Source organism: Typopeltis vanoorti, chromosome 11 (assembly GCF_054136105.1).
Source record: "Typopeltis vanoorti isolate ZY-2024b chromosome 11, IOZ_Tvanoo_1.0, whole genome shotgun sequence".
Classification (NCBI taxonomy): Eukaryota; Metazoa; Arthropoda; class Arachnida; order Uropygi; family Thelyphonidae; genus Typopeltis; species Typopeltis vanoorti.
In genome coordinates, this window is record NC_143559.1 from 133,903,165 (window position 1) to 133,920,098 (window position 16,934).

General features: G+C 35.7%; 1 protein-coding gene across 1 annotated transcript in view; it reads left to right on the plus strand.

Annotated features, from left to right (window-relative positions):
• Positions 1-16,934, plus strand: part of psidin (phagocyte signaling impaired) — a 321,893-nt gene that overhangs the window by 74,530 nt on the left and 230,429 nt on the right. The window lies entirely within an intron of this gene.

The following is a 16,934-nucleotide window of genomic DNA, read 5'->3' on the forward strand; positions in this document are numbered from 1 at the left end:
AGACACACTTGTCACACGTCTTCCCTCTGGCTGTCTCTTCTTCTCAGTTTACCGCAAACCTACACACACAGGCCAATACATACACAAAAATTCTTACCACCACCCAACACAAAAATTAGGTGTCATAAGCACCCTTAAACACAGAGCCTTAACTATTTGTTCGAATGAACAGGCTCTAAACCAAGAATACAAAATCATCAGCCAAACATTTATCAAAAATGGATACAATAAAATAACTATTCACAAGATCCTCCATAAAGATACCAGTAAGAACAAAAAAGATTTCAAGAATGCCATTGCCATTCCTTATGTTAGAGGCATTTCGGAAAAAATAGACAGAACACTTCGCAAATACAGCATTAAAACCACCTTTAAACCCCCAAATAAGCTAAGACACCTACTCAGTTCCTCTAAAGATCCTCTTCCACACCTAGCACACCCAGGGGTATACAAAATACACTGCACATGTAACATACCATACATAGGGGAAACAGGGCGAACTATCCTAATCAGACAAGACGAACACAAACGACACATTAAATACCTCCACTTCGGTAAAACAGGCGTTTCTGACCATGCACTCCAAACATACCATAGAATTGACTGGAAAAATACCAAGTCCCTACACCGCACCAAAACCTGGTTTGAGAGAAAATTTAAAGAGTCTTGTGAAATGCTCAAACACAACCCAAATCTCAACAAAAATGATGGCCTCACCATTTCAAGAATGTGGAGGAACCATCTACAACCTGTATAACATCCTAAACTAGCATTAGAAAAATTCCCACTACAAGAAGACAACCTGGTGACCTGGTGAAGTGTTTAGAACATTCAATAGCAACTGAAAGAAATCATTTTGTAACTATCCAGAATATTAATACATGAGGACTCTAACAGTTTATTGTAGTTGCATTTATCTATTTATAATATATAATTTTTTTTTTTTTTTATATAATTTTATTTCTTTCTTTCTTTATTTTTGTTTTTCCTTTCTATCACTAGAGGTCAGGCTAGAAAAAAGATTTATTAACTACGTAGATTTAGTTTACTGATATAGAAAGCATGAGCATGTAGCTTGGTTCTGTATACAGTTGTATTCTTCTGATGATGACCTCGATATAGAGGTCGAAACGTCAAGTTTTATTTTATTTGTAATTAATAAAATAATCTGTTCAACACGTGTGTTTTTGAGTCCCTAAATCTACAAATATGAGTGCTGATCACCGTGTAACCGTAAAAGAAAGAACAGTAACCAAATATGAGAGATCCTTTCTTTTAGTTACACGGTGATCAGCATTCATTTTATAAATTATGGATTTTACAACCGTGTTATAAATAACTTTATTATCTCGACGTTTCGATCTTCATATCAAGATCATCATCTGGAGCATACACAATTATACTATACAAGCTGCGTTACATAACAAACTGTAAGCTAGAGACACAAAGATTTGATCACATGTTATTCTACTGGCATGACCTCTAGTGAAAAAGGACATGCTAAAACATGCTAAAAGAATGTTTATTCATGTTGTAATTTATAAATAATTTTTTTAAAATCAAAAATAACAATTGTAATACTAAAAATAGGATGTCACTGTTACTGAACAAAAACTATCTGTAAGAAAGAATGTTTATTTAAATTCTAGCTTGATGTTTTTTTTCACTAGAGGTCATGCCAGTAGAATAACATGTGATCAAATCTTTGTTTCTCTAGCTTACAGTTTGTAATGTAATGTAACGCAGCTTGTATAGTATAATTGTGTATGCTCCAGATGATGATCTTGATATGAAGATCGAAACATCGAGATAATAAAGTTATTTATAACACAGTTGTAAAATTCATAATTTATAAAATGAATAAAATGAAATATAAGAGATCTTGTTATTTATAATGCCTATGTCCCTCACATGGCACTAGAAAAATCTCTTCCTTTTTTAAAATTATCATCATCAAATTCCAGATATGTACCCTCAAGGGGCATACAGGATATAATAGTACTGCATGAAAAACTTACACTATTATTAACTTCCTATCTACCTACGATTTTCCTCGAAATCAATCTGTTACCTGTCAATACTCCAACATTGTCAGATCTTATATTTCTATTTTCTAAGGCACTTTTTACTGTATCAATCCACCTATATCTTGTTCTTCCTCTGGGTCTTTTTCTTGTCAACCTGGCAGAGAGCACTTGTTTTGCTAATCTTTCCTCTCCCATTCTGTGAGATTAGCTCTACTAACGCATTCCTGGATGCTGACAATGTCAAGTTCTTTCCTAATATCCTCGTTTTTAATATGATATTGCCACTGATGCCATCTGTTCACCCCTCCAGTCTTTTCCAGAACTCTCCTGTCTGTGATTTCTAGTCTTTGGTCAAATGTTTTATTTCTAACCCAGCTCTCATATCGATATGTTATAACTGGTTTGAACACTGTCTTGTATACAGCTAATTTAGTGTTTTGACTAATTTCTCTCTTATTCCATATAAATTTATTCAGTTGACTTACTACCATAACAGTTTTATTGATTCTGTTGTCTATTTACATATTTAATTTACCATCTTCACTAAAAATCGTGCCTAAGTAGCTGAAATGTTTTACTTGTTCTATAGATTCTTCTTTAACAATGCAGTTGATATTTTCGATGCTTCTGTCTATTTTCACTGTCTTTGTCTTTTTATTGCTGACCTTCATACCATATCTATTACAACAGTTATTCAATTTAGTCAGGGAATCTTGCAAACTTGTAGCAGATTTATTTAGAAGTATAACATCGTCCGCATAAAGCAAAGAGCTGACATTAACATCTCCAATTTTGATGTCAGGTTTAATACCACTTTCCTTCATAATGTGATCCATATAGATAATAAATAACAGAGGGTAATTACATCCTTGTCTGACACCAGATTTAACATTAAACCATCTTCCTGTACTTCATTCAATTCTAATTGCTGACATACAACTCAAATAAAGACTAAGTATTGCTTGATATAATGCTCCATTGACACCATGCAACTGTAGCACTTTGAACAGCTTCTCTCTCTTGGCACTCTGTCATGCGCATTTTCCAGATCTACAAAACTTAAATGCAGGTCTTTGTTATATTCCCACAAGTTCTCAACTATTTGTTGTAATGTGAAAATTTGATCCTGACAGCCTCTATTTTGCCAGAATCCAGCTTATTTTTCACTGAGCTTTTCTTCCGCAATCCTTCTCAACCGTTTCTCAAGTATACTTGAATAAATCTTACCAGGAACACTCTGTAGGGAAATACCTCTGTAATTCTCACATTCAGTTTTATTTCTCTTTTTCTATATGAGTGCTATGAGAGCTCTATTCGAATCATCTGGGATTCATCCCTCTGTCCAGGCTTTCTGAATTATGCAGTGCAGCCACTGTAAGACTTTTATACCTCCATACGTGAGCTTTTACAACTATGCTGATTGTTTCATTTAGCAATTTTTCAAAGTAATTACTCCATACATCAAGGATATCATTTTCTCCAGTTTTCATGTTGCCTTTATCATCTCTAATTCCTTTTACAACACACTCTCCTCCATTTCTGAGCTTTTTCAATGGCCTGCAGAATATTTTGCCACCTTCTTGATATTTATTTTCTATGTTCTTACCAAAGTCTTCCCATGACTTTTGTTTAGCTAGTTTTGCACAGGGTTTAGCTTTCGTACATTTGTCTCTGTATTCTCTAAGAGCACAAGCTGACTTATTTACCAGAGACTTTTCATATGCTTTCTTCTTTTCCTTCACTGCCTCTAACTTCCCGTGTCCACCATGGGGTTCTGATTTTTCTATCCTTGCAGACAACCTCACCATGCCTCTCTGGCTGAATCAGTCAGTGTTTTCTTCAGGGCTTGCCACTGAATCTCTAAAGTTTGGTTCCTGTTCTCAAACTCTTTAATTTTTTCTTCAATAATCTTTGTGTATTTTAGTCTACAGTTTACATCTGAGAGCTGCTCAACTTTTATTCACTTTAAAACTTTATTACATGTTTTGTTTTTCAGTACGAAATTCAATTTTATCCTGCTCAAGACTAAATGGTGATCACTTCCAATTTCAAATCCTCTGTACACTTGAGTGTCTTGCACAAGTGGGAAAACATCACTGTCAACAATAACATAGTCAATGAGACTTTTCTTATTCCTTGCCTCTTCTCTCCATGTAAATTTGTGCACATTTTTATGTTGGAACATTGTGTTATTAATAATCAGTCCATGTCCTGAGCTTAAAATTTTAAATTTAAGTAATTTAAAATCTTCATTATTTTTTCAATAAGATTTATCTTGACCATAAGCAAAAGAAGGATGACCATTGGCTTAAAATTCACTTGGATTTATTAAATAGTATTTTCTTCTGTTTATTGCTTTATCAAGAGAAATGGATGGAGAAAGAAAACTAAAGAAAGAAACTAAAGAAAACCAAAAGACTAAAAATCTAAGGTAAAAATGACAGGTTGCTTGAAGACAAAAATGAAGAGCTTATAGTGTGAAAGAACTACTTCAAAAAAACTGCTAAATAATTTCTTTGTTTAGATAATTTGCTAAAGATAATAATTCAAAAAAGAACTTCCCATTAAAAAAAAAAAAATCACAATACAAGGATTTGAAACTCTACTAAAAATTCAAAAGAATAAGAAGTCACCTGGATTGGACAATATAACCGGAGTCTATTAGACTTGGAGGAAAGGGGGGGGGGGCTTTGGAAACAGTTACTTATAAATATGTGCCGTTAAGCTCCAACTATATTCTGTCCCAATGGAGAGGTCTAATAATACCGATACCCAAGAAAGGTAAAGTACAGAGGAATTGCACTACTTCCCACCACAATAAAAAGAAAACTATAATAGAATATTTCTAAACTTAATTGAACAATATGTAACATGTCTTTTACTGAAAACTCAAGCAGGTTTCTTGGAAAACACAAGCACTATTGAATATACCTACTACTTTAGAAGACTGCTAGAAGCAGCGAAAGATAAAACCCTCCCTTTGATCGTAGTTTCTCTTTTCTCCAAAGCCATCAATTCAGTCAAATAGATAAAGGATATTCAAAATTCCCACTTATGGGATATCCTTTTGTAAATTACTGAATTATTATTATTATTACGTGCAGCTCCAAGGAGTCCTTAGACTCATCGAGGGCAGCCCAACATCATGTCAAGAACTATTCAACATTCACACAGTATCTGTCATACTTCACCTTGAACTCATTTACAGTCATGGCACCCACAACAGACTCTGGCAGCTTATTCCACTCATTTACCACTCTCCATGTAAAAAACCTAGCTCTAACACCCTTGCTAACCACACTCTTACCAAGCTTCCATGGATGGCCCCTAGTCCTCCCACTACCAGTCCTATTCTCAAAAATATCTTCTGAATTAATCTTATAGAAACCCTTCAGTAATTTGAATGTCTCAATCATATCACCCCTTTTTCGCCTATCAACCAATTTCTGCAGCCCACAAATCTTCAACTTGTTCTCATAAGGTTCATTCCATTGTCCTGTTATTATCTTGGTCACTTGTCTCTGGATCCTCTCTCGTCTCTGGATCCTCCCCATCAAGAAGAAACCCTGGTGCCCATATCTGGGCACAGTAGTCTAGATGGGGTCTTATCAAGGCTTGATATACAGAGGAACAATAACTTGTTCGTCTCTGCTTGTTAAAGTATTTTTCAGCAACCAAGTGATTTGATGAGCTGATTTAGCCACTTTTGCAATGTGCCCCAATGTGATACACTGCTGCTAATCTTTTCACCCCAAAATGCATAACCTTACACTTTGCCATCCATTTTCATTAATTTCATTAAATTGACATCCATTTTCCTTAGCCCAGTCCTCCAATCTATCCAAATCATCCTGCAAGATTGTGACATCTTCTGCATTCACTATTGCCCTACCCAACTTTGCATCATCAGCAAACAAGTGAACACTTCCTCTCAGATCCTTTCCTATATCGTTAATGAACAAATTGAAAAGTAGTGGTCTAAGAACAGAATCCTGTGGCACACCACTAGTCACAGGCCGTCTTTTGGACTCTACTCCTGAATAAACCACTCTCTGATATCTCTCCATCAACCACCCTCCTATCCATCTCACCAACTCTATATCCATCCCCATATGCTGCAGTTTACTGATTAGAATTCCATGCGGTATCCTGTCAAAGGCCTTAGCAAGGTCCAGTAGAATCACTGTAAACCATTACCCTTATCCAGTTCAGCGATCACTGTGTTATAAAATGTGAACAAGTTACTGAAGCATGATCTACCCTTCACAAAACCATGTTGTTCCCCATACAGTATCCCATTTTCATCTATCCAATCCTGTATTTTTCTCTTGACTATTTTCTCCAAGACCTTGACAACAATTCCTGATATGCTGATCGGCCGGTAATTTTCAACAGCAGCCTTGGAACCTCCCTTATGCAGTGGAACTATTATCCCCTCTTTCCACTGCATATCAAATTAAACAAAATAGGCAAAGGCACTGACAATTTTGTTTAACACAAGCTGATATACCATCCAATCCCGCAGATGAATTGACAATGAGGTTTTGTAATAGACTATTCACCTCCACTTTATTAACCACAATTCCCGTATAAGCTGTTGGTTCTTCCAATTCCAATGTCACCACCAGGATGATATACTCTTGCAAAGTGCTCACTCAGTAATTCTACTATATCAACTGATTTGGTTGCCTCCTTACTCAGGAATTGTTGTGAAGACCTTGACAACAATTCCTGATATGCTGATCGGCCGGTAATTTTCAACAGCAGTCTTGGAACCTCCCTTATGCAGTGGAACTATTATCCCCTCTTTCCGCTCCCTTGGGGCCAACCCAGACCCGAGACTCAAATTAAACAAAATAGGCAAAGGCACTGACAATTCTTTAGCTGCTTCTCGTACGACACGAGCTGATATACCATCCAATCCCGCAGATGAATTGACATTGAGGTTTTGTAATAGACTATTCACCTCCACTTCATTAACCGAAATTCCCGTATAAGCTGTTGGTTCTTCCAATTCTGCAATGTCACCACTAGGATGATATACTCTTGCAAAGTGCTCACTCAGTAATTCTAGTATATCAGCTGATTCGGTTACCTCCATACCATCGGCATTCTTTAAAATCATTCTGCCATATACATTTTTTCTTTTACTTGTAACATATCAGAAAAACTGTTTGGGATTCTCTTTAGCCCTCATGACTAATGTTCTTTCGTAATCCGCTTTTGCTTTTCTTACCACACTTGTTACCTTTCTGGCCTGGGCTTTATACCGTTCATGTGCTTGCAGGTCACCTTTCTCCTTAAATTCCCTCCGCATGTTTCTTTTTTTGCAGATCAAGCTTAATGATGTTATTCATCCATTTAATCACTACTTGATTTATTATTCAGACATGTATACAGTCAGCCATTGCTTCCTGCAAGCACTTCTTAACCGCCTCCCATGCACATCCAGCCTTTGCAGTTTTACATGGCATGGCACTGAACCAATCAGTCTCCTAATCTTGTCATACTTACCAGCCCGATAATTCCACATATACCCTGTCTTAATTGTAAATTCCACACCTTTAGCCATCTCCCAAGTTAAGACCCTATGATCACTCTCACCAATTGGTGGCAGTGTGGTCATATTCGTTACGTTCAGATCCTCAAATGCAATTATTAGGTCAAGCACTCTCTGACTCCTAATATTTTCCATTACATGCTGTCGCAGATAGTTATCCCTTAATAACCTCATAAAATCCAATTCTTTCCTCCCATGTGCCCTCTCCTCCCTCCAATCAATGCTACCATAGTTGAAATCTCCCATTATAATTACCCTCCTTCCACTCATTTCTTCTATTTGCTTATGCATACTATCTCCACCATCTTTTCCATCACCTGGTCTATAGCAGCACCCAATTGTATATTTTGTTCTGCTAGCCTCAAATGTGCTCTTTTCTATATCCTGCAATTCAACTTCTATTCTCCTTGGCTGCAACTCATCAGCTATCATCAATAATACTCCTCCCCCATTTTATTCTCCCTGTCATTCCTGAATACACTATACCCCTCACATTCAATCCCGCTAGCTATATCATCTTCTGTCAGCCATGTTTCACTAATGCCAATAACCTGTGGTCTGGAAGTGCCAACCAAGGCCAAGAATTCTTCCTTCTTGTTCCTAATACTTCTACCATTAGTATACATGAATTGCAGACCTCCGTTGGCCCCACCTTGATGCCTTATACTAACTATCCCATTCTGATTGTTGTTCTTATTCGCTCAGGCATATTATACTCATTCATACACTCAAATGCCTCTCTAAGGTCTGCATATCTACTTCCCCCACCTCTTAATAAATCCAGTTTCCCTGATTCTGCACATCCACTTCATTCAACAACACTTTTTCAAGTTTCCTTACACCGAATCCATTCAAATGCAAACCATCCATCTTATATAGATCCTTTCGCCATATTTATAACAGCTAAATTAAAAGCAAATAGAAGCTACTTAAGTATTATAGGAGTGTACACTTGAAGAAGGTGTACACTCCTATAATATTTAAGATGATTCTGAGCAGTTACAAAAAGCAGTTTAAATAAATGCAATAAAAATAACTATATTGCAGCAGACCTCGTTGCCAGACTTGGAAATAATCCATTTTCAAAAGGTTTTAAATAAATATGTAGAAATTTACATAAATAGTAATGGTTGACTCAAGGATATCAATAATATACAAATAATGAATACTTAATTGGAAAAAATGCTTTTTTTTCCCAATAAACTTTATTTTCACAAACCCTCAATCTATCCTCATAGAGAGCATTCCATAGGTCACTTGCTTCTGGATTCTCAACACCACTTTTTCATCACACAGATCCCAGGTGACTAGATCCACATCTGGAGTACTGTACTGAGCACAGTACTCTAAATGTGGATGTGTCAAGGCTGTATAAAGAGGAATGACAAACTCCTTATCTTGTTAGTGTATTCTTTAATAGTCAGGTAATCCTATGAGCTGCTTTGGCAACTTTAGTAATATATCCTTTAAACTATCTCTCTACTACCACCAAATTTCTACTGTTATCTATTTCCTGGAGTACAGTTCCATGACTGTGATATGCAGCTTGTAATCTGTTTATCCTGAAATTCATAACTTGACGTTCCTCAACACTAAACTGACACCTATTATTTTTTGTCTATACTTGACAGTGTATTTACATTGTAGTTAATAAAGACGATAAAATTTTGCCAGATGATTTGGATATGCTGAAAGTCTGGGCAAAAGAGAATGGATGTCAGTTTAATGTGGCAGAGTGTAAGATTATGCATTTTGGGATGAAAAGATTACCAGCTGTGTACCACACTGATGGAACTGTACTTCAGAAACTTGGTGACACCAGGGATTTAGAGCGTTAGTGGATAGGGAGTTAAGGTTTAGCAGTCATAGTACAAAAGTGGCTAAAACAGCTAATCAGATTATTTGGTTGCTGAAGAATACCCTGATGACCAGGAACAAGCAGTTTATTATACCTCTTTATAGAGTCTTAGTAAGACCTTAGCTTGATTGCTGTGCACAGATCTGGTCACCTGGTTTTTCTTGTAGATAAGGAGAAGATCCAGAGGCGAGTGACCAATATGGTAGCAGGCATGGAATGAACCTTATGAGGACAGGTTGAAGATTTATGAGTTACAGAAATTGGTTGGCACGAGGAAAAGGAGTGATTTGATTGGGGCATACAAATTACTGAAGGATTTTTACAAGATTAATATAGAGGAAATTTTTCAGAACAGGTCTGGTTGGTGGTGGAGAACTAGGTGCCCCTCCTTAGAAATTGAGTAAGAATTAAGTTAGTAGGGGTGTCAGGACTAGATTTTTTGCTTGGAGAGTGGTGAATGAGTGAAATGGGTTGCCAGAGTCTGTTGTGGGGTGCCATGACTGTGAACGAGTTCAGAACAATGTATGATAGATATTGCATGAATTGGATAGTGCTTGACATGATGTTTAGGCCTCCCTCGATGAGTCTAAGGACTCCGTGGAGTAGGTCATAATAATAATAATACCACTGTGTATTCATCTTCCTCATTCAAAGTAGCTGTCACCTTATTGTAATAAGTAAACACATTACTAAAACATGACCTCCATTAAACAAATATGTGCTGTCCATCAAAGATAATGGACAGCACACACATTTCCTAAACTAGGATTCAGTTTCAAATCCCGGTTCTCACTAACTTCTCCAACACTTTAACTACAAACATGACACACAGATTGGCCTACAATTTGATGCTTGAGTTCTGTCACCTCCCTTATGCAGCAGTACAATCTTCCCTTCTTTCAACTCCTTTGGAACTCGATCGACTCATATAAAACAAATATGCCAAGGCAGATATCAACTCCCTGGCACATTCCTACAAAATATATGACGATATATCAAGTCCCACAACCTTATTCATGTCAAGTTTGCTCAATTCCCCATATACCTCTTGCTCAATCACAGCAAGTCTCTTCTCCTTATTATCGTCCACTGCTCTCAAACTCTCCATGATCTCACATTCACAAGGATGAAAAACCTTTATGAACTGCTCATTAAACATTTCAGCTATATTCTTTGCAGCAGTTGTCCTTATACTATTTTCTCCAATTTGCTGGCTACATATCTAAAGAACTCTCTAGGTTTTTTTTTCTTTTTTTTCTCCCTTTATTATCTAACTGCTGCTCATACTGTTCTTTTTGCTACTCATACCAACTGAGTCACCCTCCTTACCTTCTCTTTGTACTCCTCATGAAATTTATTATTAACACTCATCTTATGTTCCTTTCTCCATAATGATGATTGGAGTAGAGCTCTCATAGTATCCATATATAAAAAGCGAAATAAAACTGAATGTGAGAATTATAAAGGTATTTCCCTATTGAGTGTTCCTGGGTATACTTGAGAAAGATTGTGGAAGAACAACCTGGATTCAGGCCAAATAGAGGCTGTCAGGATCAGATTTTCACTTTATGACAGATAGTTGAGAAATCATAGGAATATAACAAAGATTTGTATTTAAGTTTTGTAGATCTGGAAAAGGAATATGACAAGGTGCCAAAAGGGAAGCTATTCAAAATGTTACAATTATAAGGTGTCAGTAGGCATTATATCAAACAATACTTAGTCTTTATTTGAGTTGTAAGTCAGCAGTTAGAATTGAATGAAGTACAGGAAGGTGGTTTGATGTTAAATCTGGTGTGAGAGAAGGCTGTACATTATCCCCTCTGTTATTCATTATCTATATGGATCATATTATGAAGGAAAGTGGTATTAAACATGATATCAGAATTGGAGATGTTAATGTCAGCTCTTTGCTTTATGTGGATGATGTTATACTTCTAAATAAATCTGCTACACGTCTGTAAGATTCCCTGACTAAATTGAATAACTGTTGTAATAGATATGGTATGAAGGTCAGCAATAAAAAGACAAAGACAATTGAAATAGGCAGAAGCATTGAAAATATCAATTACATTGTGAATGAAACCTATAGAACAAATAAAACATTTCAACTACTTAGGCGTGATTTTTAGCAAAAATGGTAAATTAAATATCAAAATAGACAACAGAATCAACAAAGCTGGTATGGTAGGAAGTCAACTGAATAAATTTATATGGAATAAGAGAGAAATTAGCCAAAACACTAAATTTAGCTGTATACAAGACAGTGTTCGAACCAATTTTAACTTATGGATCTGAGAACTGAGTCAGAAGTGAAACACTTGACCAAAGACTAGAGACTGCAGATATGAGCTTCCTGAGAAAGATTAGGGGCGTGGACAGATGGCAATATCATATTAAAAATGAGGATATTAGGAAAGAACTTGACATTGTTAGCATCCAGGAATGTGTTAACAGAGCTAATCTCAGATGGTATGGTCACTTGAAGAGAATGGGAGAGGAATGATTAGCAAAACAAGTGTTCTCTAACTGGGTTAGCAAGAAAAAGACCCAGAGGAAGACCAAGGTATAGGTGGATTGATACAGTAAAAAGTGCCTTAGACGATAGAAATATAAGATCTGATAATGTTGGAGTCTTGACAGGTAACAGATTGATTTGGTGGAAAATTGTAGATAGGAAGTTAGTAATGATGTAAATTTTTCATGTAGTACTATCATATCCTGTATACCCCTTGAGGGTACATATCAGGAATTTGATGATGAAATTTTTTCATTTGGTTACAAAGTTAGCCATATTTGACAAGAATTTATATTCTGCAGTCCTTTAATTCAGTGTAAGCGAACAAAGTTTGCATGTGAAATATCTTCACAACTTGACCACTTGTGCATAGAGAGTATTGACCACATTGATTGCCTCGGTAGCCTTAATGAAGAAACATGGGAATGGCCACAACCTAAACTGGGTTCTACTGGTATTGAGGGGCCAAAACCAGGATGCTAATGCTTAGTATATTGCTTGTTTCAAATTTCTTCCAGTGTAATTTATCTTATTGATTATTGTTATTATTTTTTTAAATTGTTGTTCTTTATGTGTTTATACTGCCTTCTTGTATTAAGTGCAATTAAAATTTATTTCTTAGGGTTTTTTACTTTTCTGTTTTCGTGCCTAAGTAGCTGAAACGTTTTACTTGTTCCACAGGTTCTCCATTCACAACACAGTTGACATTTTCAATGATTCTGCTTATTTTCATTGTCTTTGTTTTTTTATTGCTGACCTTCATACCATATCTATTACAACAGCTATTCAATTTAGTCAGAGAATCTTGTAGCGGATTTATTTAGAAGTATAACATCATCCGCATAAAGCAAAGAGTTGACATTAACATCTCCAATTTTGATATCATGTTTAATACCACTTTCCTTCATAATGTGATCCATATAGATAATGAATAACAGAGGGGATAATGTACATCCTTGTCTCTCACACCAGATTTAACATTAAACCATCTTCCTGTACTTCCTTTAATTCTAACCGCTGACTTACAACTCAAATAAAGACTAAGTATTGCTTGATATAATGCCCCATTGATATCATATAACTGTAGCGTATTGAATAGCTTCTCTCTTGGAACCTTGTCATATGCCTTTTCCAGATCGACAAAACTTAAATACAGATCTCTGTTATATTCCCATGCTTTCTCGACTATTTATCGTAAAGTGAAGATCTGATCCTGACAGCCTCTATTTGACCTGAATCCAGCTTGTTCTTCACCAACCTTTTCTTCGACAATTCTTCTCAACCGTTTCTCAAGTATACTTGCATAGATCTTGCCAGGAACACTCATTAGGGAAATACCTCTGTAATTCTCACATTCAGTTTTATTTCCCTTTTTATATATGGGTACTATGAGAGCTCTACTCCAATCATTGGGAATTCTTCCCTCTGTCCAGGGTTTTGAATTATGCAGTGCAGCCCACTGTAAGACTCTTATACCACCATACTTCAGCATTTCTGGTCGAATATCATCTACTCCTGCTGCCTTTCCACATTTCAAGCCTTTGATGGCTTTTTCTACTTCAAGTATGGATATGTATTCCTGACTGCATGCCTGGTCAGTGTTTTTTACCACTGTGCTGTCATCACTACTTGTTTCATTTAGCAGTTTTTCAAAGTAATTATTCCATACTTCAAGGATATCTTTTTCTCAGGTTTTCATGTCACTTTTATCTTCTCTCAGTCCTTTTACAGCACTCTTTCCTCCATTTCTAAGCTTCTTCAACAATCGCCAGAATATTTTACTACCTTCTTGATATTTATTTTCTATGTTCTTACCAAAGTCTTCCCATGACTTTTCTTTAGCTAGTTTTACACAATGTTTCGCTTTCTTACATTTGTCTCTGTATATTCTCTAAGAGCAAAAGCTGACTTATTTGCTAGGAACTTTTGATATGATTTCTTCTTTTCCTTCACTGCCTCTTTAACTTCTTGTGTCCACCATGGAGTCCTGATTTTTTTATCCTTGCAGACAACCTCACCACATGCCTCTCTGACTGAATCAATCAGGGTTTTCTTCAATGCTTGCTACTGAATCTCCAAGGATTGGTTCCTGTTCTCAAACTCTTTGATTTTTTCTTCAATAATCTTTGTGTATTTTAGTCTACAGTTCATATCTGAGAGCTGTTCAACTTTTATTCGCTTTAAAACTTTCTTACATGTTATTCTTTTCAATACGAAATTCAGTTTTATCCCGTGAAGAATAAATAGTGATTACTTCCAATTTCAAATTCTCTGTACACTCTGGTGTCTTGCACCAGGGAGAAAACGTCACTAATAACAATAACAATGTCAATGAGACTTTTCTTATTCCTTCCCCCTTCTCTCCATGTGAATTTGTGCACATTTTTATGTTGGAACATGGTGTTAGTAATAACCAGTCCATGTCCTTAGCAGAAATCCAACAGGTATTTGCCATTATTATTAGATTTGCTCTTTTCTCTAAATTTTCCCAAAATATTTTTGTATGTCTGACAATCATTTCCTATTTTGTCATTTAGATCCCCTACAAGGACCAACTTTTCCTTTTTCATTGTGTCAGTTGCTTTCTCTAAAGCCTCAAGAAATTCTTGTAATTCTACCTTAGTAGAACCTTCTGTGGCACAAATAAGTCTCATTGTTCAATTCCCCATTCTGATATTTGCTCACATCACCGTACTTGAAACTGCCTGCCATTCAAGAAGATTAGCCTTGCATTTAATGTTGAATACTCTGGCTACTCCTTTTCCTTGGTTGTCATTGCCTGAATATAACATTATGTATTTATTGCTCAGAGGACCCTGTAACCCCTAGAGAGCGCATCCCCTGGGTGGCGGATAGGGGAGCCCACCATGTGTGTGTGTGTGTACATGCGCGTGCGTGTGTGTATATATATATATGGTGGGGTGGTCCGAATATACTGAATAAGGACTCGTGGACCAACAGGGCCATAAGGGGCAATCATCTTGATTGTAAGGGAAGCGGCACTCCCATGGACCCCTAGCTGGATCTATCCTCTCCTTCTTCTACTTTGAGGAAGACCCACTTACTTTAATCTTTCCTATAAGGCCTTATCAGCCAACTCTTCTTACTTTATGACCCTTGTGCTATTAGAGTACTCGAGGGCCATGGGGTCTTTCCATTTCTGGCCTTACAACTATGTCCTCTCTATAAACTTTACTATATTTCTTCTATAATCTACCCTTTCCCCTTCAATATACCCTATTCCTCCTATGGGTTTAAATTCGGAAGAAGGCGAGTTCAGAAGCCTTACGGTAGCAGCCCTACCACTGAACTATTCCATCGTCAGGCTAGTCCCCTGACATGGAGAACATAATCCTACTTGTAAGCTGACAGAAAAAGATAATCAGATCGAATCTATGCGAAACGACCCTGGAATGGAAAAGGGAAAACGAAAATGGAAACGACAAAATATAATACACATAGCAAACTGGAATGTAAGAGGAATAGCATATAAAGAAATAGAATTAGACCAGTTATTAAATGAAAGAAATTTTAAAATAGTAGTAATCACTGAAACAAAAAAGAAATTAAAAGGAACTATGAGAACTGAAAATTTTAATGTGATATACAGTGGAGTCGACAGAGACCAAAGGGCACAAGCAGGAATCATGATTTGGATTCATAACTCCCTTTCAAAACAGTTAAAACATTATAAATTATGGAATGAAAGAATAATAGAAGCTAGAATAAAAATAGATAGAGGCTATTTAACAATAATTGGTTTATATGCCCCAGAAGAGGGAAGAGAACAGGATAATATTGATTTTTATAATCAGCTACAAAACATATATAATAAAATAAATAAAAATGATTACATAATTTTAGCAGGAGACTTAAATGCAAGAATTGGAAACACGAAAATTAATAATAATATAGGAATACATGGAGAACACACTCTGAACAGAAATGGTAAAAAATTGATTGACTTTGTAGTTTATAATAACCTAAAAATAATGAATTCCTTCTATAAACATAAAGACATACATAAATATACTTGGGCAGCAAGAGGATGGAAATCAATATTAGATTACTTCATATTAAATGAAAAGACATCAAAATTTTCACTAGATGTTAGAGTTCATTCACAGAGGATATGAAATAAGCAGCGACAAATTCCTTGTTAAAATAAAATTAAGATTACCTCCTAAATGGCTACAAGTAACAAGAACAGAAAGAAAAATTGAAACATTTGTTTATAAAACTAGACTATTGAATGACACAAATGTACAATGGCTATTTGAACAAAGAATTAACCAGTATCTAGATAAAATAAAACAAAATCAAGAAATAGAAATAGAATGGCTTAATATAAAAACGATACTAAATGCAGCAGCAAATGAAAGCTTAGGAAAGACCAAAAAATTCAATAAAAGAAAAAAACTGAAGATCTGGGATGATACAATCAAAGAAATAATTGTGATTATTTCTTTGATTGTGATTCCTATCTTTAAGAAAAAGTGTGATTAAAAAAGCAATTGTGATTCCTATCTTTAAGAAAGGTAATAGAGATGACCCTAAAAACTATAGAGGTATCAGTATACTAAATTCATGTTACAAAATATACAGCAGAATCTTAAATAACAAACTAATGAAATATTCCGAAAACTTTATTCTAGAGGTACAAAATGGATTTAGAAAAGGACGATCATGTATAGACCCAGCCTTCTGCCTAAAATTAATAATAGAGAAAAGAAGAGAATATAATTTAGAAACACATATTGCATTTATTGACTTTGAAAAAGCATTTGACAAAGTTAAAAGAAACAACATATTATTTAACATATTAAAAGAAAGACAAATACCAAATAATATCCTAAAAGCTGCCACAAGTATATATGAAAATAATCAAGTACAAATAAGATTAAATCATGAGCTATCATATACAAGAGAGATAAAGCAAGGGGTCCGACAGGGATGTCTCCTCTCAGCAAC